The following is an 8,378-nucleotide window of genomic DNA, read 5'->3' as shown; positions in this document are numbered from 1 at the left end:
TGGCGGGGAGGGGAGGGATTGGCGAACCGTGTTGGACGTGATTGGTGGCGAAGTGCGGGGGTTGGATGCTAACAGGGGGGGAGGGAGGTGGGGCTGGGTTGGACACACACTGAGGGTGTTTGATGGCAGGGACTGGCCTGATCTAGGGGGGATGGGGGAAACAAGATTGAACCCAAACCAGGATGTGGGGGATGCCTCACCCAAACAGGGCAAGGCAGGGAGTAGGGGGAGGGTTGGAACTGAATGGGGGGATGGGGTCAGACCAAAAGTGGGGGAGCAGGTTCAGACCCAAAGGGGTGAGTGGGGTGTGCTTAGTGACCCTTTGCAGAGGCAGTTCTCAAAGTAATATTGGCTAACACAAAGTCAGCCTGACATAAGTTCACAATATTTGGTTGCGAGTAAAAGGGTATGAATTTTGTTGGCCTTTGGGAAAAATGCTGGAAACTCAGAATTCCCTGTGTGATGACAATTCCAGTTCATGCTCTGGGGTCCTCTCCAGATACATCATAGGGACACAACTGTGGAAGACACAAAACCTCTGATGACAGGTCTCCGATCAGACACTGCCTCAAAGGAGTAAACTTGACCTGAAAGCTAGGGCAGAACTGGTCATTATGAACATCCCTGCTCATTCCTCAAGAGCAGCATCTGCGGCTGCTCTCAGGACTCCTTGCCCTCAGCACTGTAGCTCCCAGGGTGATTTTGGAAAATAGGCCCATTGTGTTTCATTAAACTACAGCATTGACAAATCCAAGATAGGCACAGGGCTTTCCCACTTGCCTGTGAAATGGCCATGACAGGTCTTGAGAGGGATACGTTACCCCTTTGTCCTCCTCTGAAGGACAGGCAATAACAGCCCCCTTGGGATCAGGGTCCCCCCAATATGCAGGAGGTAGTTCAGTCTCCTCGTCCTTACCCCTCTAGCCATGGCAGGTCTAGTTTGGGAAGGAAGGCCAGACTACTGCTCTCCCCTCCCGATGCCGTCAAGTTGTACGCAGCTGCAAGGGTGCCAGTGATCAGTGGGGCTGAAAATTAAACCCCATGGAGATACTAGGGGCACTTTCTCTGTCTCAGGGCAATTGTCTCAGGCTCTCTGTAGACTCAGGTAGGCATCACTGTAGCAATTGCATTCAAGGCATCACTACAGGAGGTGGTCCAGTTCATAGGCTACAGAATGGGGTGGGTCACCCAGACCATGGCCCGACCAACTTTTAGCACATTAATTTATATATCCCACAAATGCGCAATTGTCATTCTAGTTAAAAGTGTATAGCTATTTTTTAACTGCATAGCTTGCTAAATTAATGTGCTAAAAGCTGGTTGGGCCATGGCCCAGGTGGCCCACCCCATTCGACGCCCTAGGGTCCAGTTTATAAGAAGTCCATTTTCTGATCCTGGCCTCTATCAGAGACTCAGGGCATTGAATTAAATATGAAAGCAATGTTAACATACAGTTAAAAGATTCCTGAAAAGAGTTATCAAAATTGCATTATTGACCTGAAAGGAGCTAGCTGAAGAGTTATGGGCAATTTGAGGAGTCCCAGCCATCTTAATCTGTCCTCCCTAGTGCCTTTTGCCTCTGTCTGCTTGTTGCCATTTTTGAATAGGGTATTTATGGAGTCTAAAGGAACACAGCATTGAAGATTTGCATTTCTCATCCCCATCTATCCTTTGCTAATCCCACAATTAATTCATCTGAAAGTTAAGAAAACCACAGAGTTTGAGACAGAACAAGGTGGACACAGTGACATGTTTATTAAAACACCAAGAAGTACATAGCATAAAAGGCAAGAGGGAAGATGCCAAGCCACGTATACCAGAGGTGATGATGGGCCTAAAATACACATTCCTAAAAGTGTCTGAGTACCTCTGAATCTAAAGATGCCTAAATATCTTTGATAGTCTGGCCTCCCTATGATACAGATCTTGCCCCCAAAGTAGGACAAATAATTATATAGTAGTCTAACCAAAAGATTAAAATTAAAACATTTAAATATTTCAGTCCAGGAATGTTTCCCTCTGGTTCTCTGCTTCAAAGCTAAGCTGGATTCTAGGGAACGGTCCCACGTGGCCCAAGAGAGACGTGGTTAAATCCCCTTCCTGCAGCTTCAGGTCTTCAATTTTCTCTAGTGACAAACTGGTTTGGGTCTAGTTCTGTCAGCCATGGAGTGAAGGTAAGCTATCTGAGCATTTAACACAGAAATAAGACCATGCTAGGGAAAAGGGAAATTATATATATTGATCGAAGGAAAGTAAGTAAAGACTCCTGGGACTAGATGATCAGATCACAAACCAGGAAAAAACGGAGTAAGTAAACTGCAGCCAGTTTGTCATTGCAATACAATGTATTTGGGTGGTTAAAAGATGAGTGTGTGTGTGTGTGTGTGTGTATGTCCATGTCATTTAAGAACTTGAAAATGAGAGAAACCTGGAAATCTATAAGGCAATGTAAATGTATTAAAAGTGCTCTAGCTGGGCACTGGGGGGGGGGGTGTGCAAAAAAAATCCCTCCAGAAAATTTCAATTTGTCACCCAGAACCCATTTCTTATTTCAGTTTTGGACAACTGGATACTTTCAAGCAAACTGCCAGAAATTACGCATTTTAAATCCAATTTTCTTCTTTCCGTCTCTGAACCTTTTTATGGTTTAATGTTAGTGTGTCTATGAAAGTTAACAGTTCTGAAGAAATAGAAATACTGTGACAAAGGCTAGGTTTAGACCAAATACTTCTTTTTATAAGGAAACTTTAATGGAACCAGACCTCTAGCTCTATATTCAAATATATTGGAGCTCAACATAATATCATTGTGGACAAGGTCAGACAGGGTACTTTGGGTATTTGTGATATCTTTTATTAGAACATCTATATAGTTGGAAAAATGTTTTTTTGCAAGCTTTTGGGCACAAACACCCTTCTTCAGGCGTAGGGAGAGTGTGATGGTGTTTTCTGTTCCCCTGGATGGAATAGAAACCAGTGTGTAAAATCCAGGTCTGTGAAAATGCAAATGCTTGATGGTGAGGATCAGAGGTGATGGGAGACTATTGTCGGAGGCAAGCACCGGGTGACACTTAGATGCTACTCGTAGCTAGGCTGTGTGCAACTGGGAAGAGAAAAAGAGGCTGAGTTAGCATTTTGTTGAGCACAGCACTACCAGCTAAACACAAATGCTTTAAAACACATATTAAGCAGGTTAGAAAAGGAGTGTGGCCCAAGGAGGAAAACAGGAAAGCATGCCAATTCTAGCAGGTCAATTGTAAAGCATAGTAAGGCAGGCCAAAAGGGAATTTGAAATGTGTTATGTGAATGAAGGAAAAATTATTTAAAGTATATCAGAAGCTGGGTAGTAAGCTGGGCTGTAGAAAATACTGGGGAGATGCCCATGCCAGAATCACACTGAATAAATGCAGAGATCAAAATGAAGTGACAAGGGAGGAGGTTTAAAAGTAAGTCCATAAATTAAAACAGTAAGCAAGTGACTGGGACCTGATCTGATTCCCTTAGAGAGTTGTGTAGGAATTATATGTGAAACTGCGGGGCTGCTGTTCATAGCAAGTCACCTAGCAAGGGCCTCCGTATGAGAAGATTTACAGGTTGACAACACAACACCCAACTTTAAAAAAGGGCTCCAGAAGTCATCTTGGGAACTACAGCCCAAGGTTTTTCACTTCTATCCCTGGAATTTGATAGAAGATATAGTCGGAATCAAATCAGAAGTCACATGGATATAGTAGGTGTTTAGGGGAAGTGTCAGCATAATTTTTTGAAGGGAAATTCTATCCCAACCATCTGCTGGAGATCCCTGGCAACATCAGTTAGCATGTGGGCAAGGGGGGTGCAGTTGATCAAATCCAGTCCAGTGCAGTCCAACCCAGTCCAATCCAACCCAACCCAGTATCAGGAGTTTTGACAAGGTCCCTCGCTGAAAGTTCTTAAAATCAACCTTTTGGTGAGGGACTATGGGAAAGAACAGAAGGTCCTTTAATGGATCAAGACATGATTAAAAAACACAAAACAAAGGGTCGGGATAAATGGCCATTTTTCAGGCTGAAGGAAGGACAAGAGAGGAGTTGGATAAATGGCCATTTTTCAGGCTGAAGGAAGAACAAAAGAGGAGTCCCCTGGGGAGAGACTGCTGTTGCTGGGCCACTGCTTGTTGCTGTAGTTCTTGCCTTTGCTTCTGTTAGGGAAATATCAAATGCAGAATTACTTCCTGCTAAAAAGAGCATATGGATGATTGTTTTGGAAATGCTGTTTCTGATGGTTCATAGCTGAGTGTTTCAACACCTCAGGACACTTCTTCCCTGGCTGGTTCCCGGGTCTGGCTATATCCCATCAGTGTGCCAGTTTGTAGAGGGGAGATGGGTTTATACAGAGTGAGGCCTTGGAGGAGAAGGGGAAATAAGGCTATGAAAGAAGATGCTCCATAAGGCATTACAGGATCAATTAAAATTATTATTAAATATTTTCTTTTTTCCTATAATATTCTTTTTAGATGGCTTGGTGTTTATAGAGGTATGGCCACAAGCATTGTCTCTTACAGAAAGTCGCAACAAGAGAAAAACAGAAAAACTGCTTTCCACTAAACTGTTCCCAGCAGTCCCATGTGGGCACCTTTGACATTTTGGTTGAGATGTTACTGCTGATGTGAGCTTCCCTTGTATATTTGTTGCTCTGACCCTGATCGCTGCTTTTGTTCTCCCTGCACCGGCCTTGCACAAGGCACCGAGGAGAAAAATGTCCAGCAGAACTGCAGGGACAGGATTCCTCCTCCTGGGGTTTTCTGACACTCAGGAGCTGCAGATCTTCCACTTCCTCATCTTCCTAGCAGCATACCTGGCAGCCCTGATGGCGAATCTCCTAATAATCACAGTTGTAGCCCTCAGCCACCACCTGCATTCCACAATGCCCTTTTTTTTGATAAATTTATTCATCCTAGACCTTGGCTCCATCTCAGTGACCATGCCCAAATCCATGTCCAACTCTTTATTGAACACCAGGGAGATAGTTTCATAGTAGCTAGGGTCAGGAGGGACCAGAACAGATCATCAAGCCTGACCCCCTGTCACAGGCAGGAATGAATGCTGGGTTCACAAGACCCCACACAGGTGATCATCCAACCTCCTCTTGAATATGCCCAAGGTAGGGGCGAGGACCACTTCCCTGGGAAGTTGGTTCCAGATTTTGGCCACCCAAACTGTAAAATATTGCCTTCTGATCTCCAACCTAAACCTATTCTCCATCAGTTTATGGTCATCAGCTTATGACCAGATATCCTATGCTGGATGTGTTGCCCAAGTGTTTTGTCTTTCCTGCTTCTTGGGAGGAAATGTATCCCTTCTCACAGTTATGGCATATGACCAGTACATTGCCATCTGCAAGCCACTGCATTATGAGATAATAATGAACAAGAGAGCTTGCATCCAGATGGCTGCCTGTGCTTGGGCTGCTGGTGTCATCTACTCTGCACTGCACACTGGGAACACTTTTAGTCTACCCTTCTGCCACTCAAATACCATCAACCAGTTCTTCTGTGAAATACCGTAGTTGCTCAAGCTCCCTTGTTCTGACACATACCACAGAGATCTGGCAGCCCTTGTCTTCAGTGTGTGTTTAGCTCTAGGCTGTTTTGTTTTCATCGTTGTGTCGCATGTTCAGATCTTCACTGCAGTGTGGAGAATCCCCTCTGAGCAGGGCCGGCAGAAAGCCTTCTCCACCTGCATTTCCCACCGTATCGTGGTCTCCCTGCTTCTTTCCACTGGAGGCATTGCCTACATGAAGCCCATCTCTGACTCCCCGTCCCCTCTGGATCTCCTGGCAACTGTTTTGTATTCTGTGGTGCCTCCATTGATGAATCCGGTCATCTACAGCATGAGGAACAAGGAGATCCAAGCTGCCCTCAAGCAACTGCTCCACAGGCTGATCCTGTCCAAGAACAATATGTTCATCTTTCTTTCATGACTTTGCTTTACTTATGTTTCTTTTATAATTAACTCATGAAATTGCTGTTTTCATACTATATTGGGCAGCTGATTTACAAAAAAATTAAGGTGGTGGGTTAAGTCTGTAGCTTTGTACATACAATGACACTTGACTTGGGTTATTTTGTGTTAACAATATTGAAGCAGGAAAGTAATGTTTCATGCATCAATTTTACTGTCTGTGCCACCTAAAATAAATGTCATCAATTGCAAGATGAGGAAGTGAAGACTTTTCTTTACCAGTTGGTGTAATCCATTATTTGGATATAGGCAAATATCCAGATTCTGTGAAGGTGGGATGAACTGCAGACACTTTAGAGGACAGGCACACAATTCAGATGGATCCGGATAGACTGGGAAGCTGGGCTAGAAACAACAGGATGAAGTTGAAAGAAAGAAGTGCAAGTTGCTGCACCTAGGGAAGAAAAATTAAAAGCACAAATACAAGCTGGGTTATAAATGGCTGTGTGGCATAGCTCATCGCTACAGCAACCTAGCATCTTGTATAGATACCCCTCTCCTGGTTCAAATGCCACATGCCGTGAACGACATATGCCCCTGGAAGCTGGGGGGGAACGGTGACAGCCCACAGGTGATGGTGGTGGCAGCGAATGGGGAACCTCACAGGCAGCTGTGGTAATCTCGGCGGTGGGGGCAGGGGCAGTTGCGAGTGGTGATCGGAGGTCAGCAACCACCTGCAGACACCACCAGCTGTGTTGGCAGTGGACAGCAGCAATTGGCAACCGTCTGCAGATGCTGTTGGCAGTGTTGGTGGTGGTGGTGGGGCACTGGGAAGCGGCAACACCCTACAGGTGATGGCGGTGCTTCTTTAACGGGGTGAACCACAAATTTCAGGGGGTGCAAATGCACCCCGTACACCCCCTACACATCGCCAATGCCACATGCAGTACGCACCCCAGTGACCTGCTGTGGGCACCATGTGCCGCAGACTTGCCCCTCACATCTTATGCTGTGCACGGTGTTGCAAATCTAAATACATTTTAGAGTACTAGCAATATTTTATTTTGCTTTCTTCAGTAGTGTATGTAATTGATTTGTCTGTTTTCACAAATGTCTTTTCCAAAACTGTGTCACCATATTCAAGACAGCTACCTGGGAAATATCTATCCAATCTCTTCTGCAGTATTGTTGGGCACCGAGGTCGGTTTCCGATGCAGGTAGTTGGCATGTTACTGAACATGGTCCTTCCTTTGTGGTTTCAGTAAACAGTCTGTTATTGAGATCTCCAAGGCCTAGATTGGATAAAAAAAATCATTTGTCCTTTTCATAGTTTCCTCCCTCCTCCCCCCAGTAAGATTTGCAATAGTATTTGCTCTTTTTATCAGATGTTTCTGAAGCTGATCTGAAACATTCCATTATATTCTGTTAGTAATCTCACCGTGCATGTTTCTGGTGCATTGGATGGACATCGCAATGTTGTTTTTGAGTGCTGTGAAAGCTTCATTGAGGAGTTTGAATAGAAAGTAGTAATACAGAGCCAGATCCTATTTCCCCTCCCACCCCATGGGATGTCTAAACACAATCCTGTATCACTGCATTTCAGTTCCTGGGGGAAAAAAATGTTAATACAAAAGGTTTTCCTCCTTGGGTGTTTTTTTTTTGTGGTAATAGTCTAAGTTGGACAAAAGTAGATGTGCTGAAAGGCTTTTCAGGGATTTGAGCAGGATTGCATGTTTATATGTAGATGCTTAATAGATGGAATAGGATTTTGGACAAAAGACCAAGAGTTGGCTGCTGTTGTGCCTCATGTCCATTGGAGAGTGCTGCTTCACTCCTGACTCCAGGACTCAATAGTTGAAGGTCAATAAATTTATCTAATGCTTTCTGGCTCTGGTACCTTTATCCATGGCTTTTGGTAGCACTTGTAAGCCAAGAGACAATTGGATTGATCCTTGAAAGGTACACATAGCCTGCACTTCGCTGGAAGAGTTTCCTCTTTCAGCACCAAAGCCTAGTAAACCATAACTCTGGTAGCCATTGCCTTTTTGATAAACGGTCAACAGGATTCCCAGTAGTTCCTTTGTAGCTCATGGTATGTTTTTCATTAGACCTAGTTTGTGGATAATACACTGTAGTTAACTTTCCTGAAATTCTGTAACAAAGTGTTTTTGATTAAAAAAAAAAAACAAAAAAAATCCTGAGTTGTGGCTGGGCTAACATTTTCTTCACTTTCTAAATGGTATATCAAAATATTTTATTTTATCTAGGGTCTTGCCAGATTTTCCATGGGGCAAACAATGGAATATTTCCATTCTTAGCATGAAATTTGGAGACATTATTAATAGGAATATCAAAGCCACTGAGTTTGTTACTCTCCTCCTTACCATGGCCCTTGTTTTATTATACCCAGGACTTGCACAGTGCCCTGGGAAGGAAG

At 44.2% G+C, this 8,378-nt stretch overlaps 1 pseudogene; it reads left to right on the top strand.

Annotated features, from left to right (window-relative positions):
* The first annotated feature begins 5,348 nt into the window (after positions 1–5,348).
* Positions 5,349–5,960, top strand: LOC112548885 (annotated as a pseudogene).
* The last annotated feature ends 2,418 nt before the right edge of the window (positions 5,961–8,378 follow it).

The sequence above is a fragment of the Alligator sinensis genome, unplaced genomic scaffold (genome assembly GCF_000455745.1).
Source record: "Alligator sinensis unplaced genomic scaffold, ASM45574v1 scaffold1279_1, whole genome shotgun sequence".
NCBI lineage: Eukaryota > Metazoa > Chordata > Crocodylia > Alligatoridae > Alligator > Alligator sinensis.
This window is presented reverse-complemented; position numbering and strand designations above follow the sequence as displayed.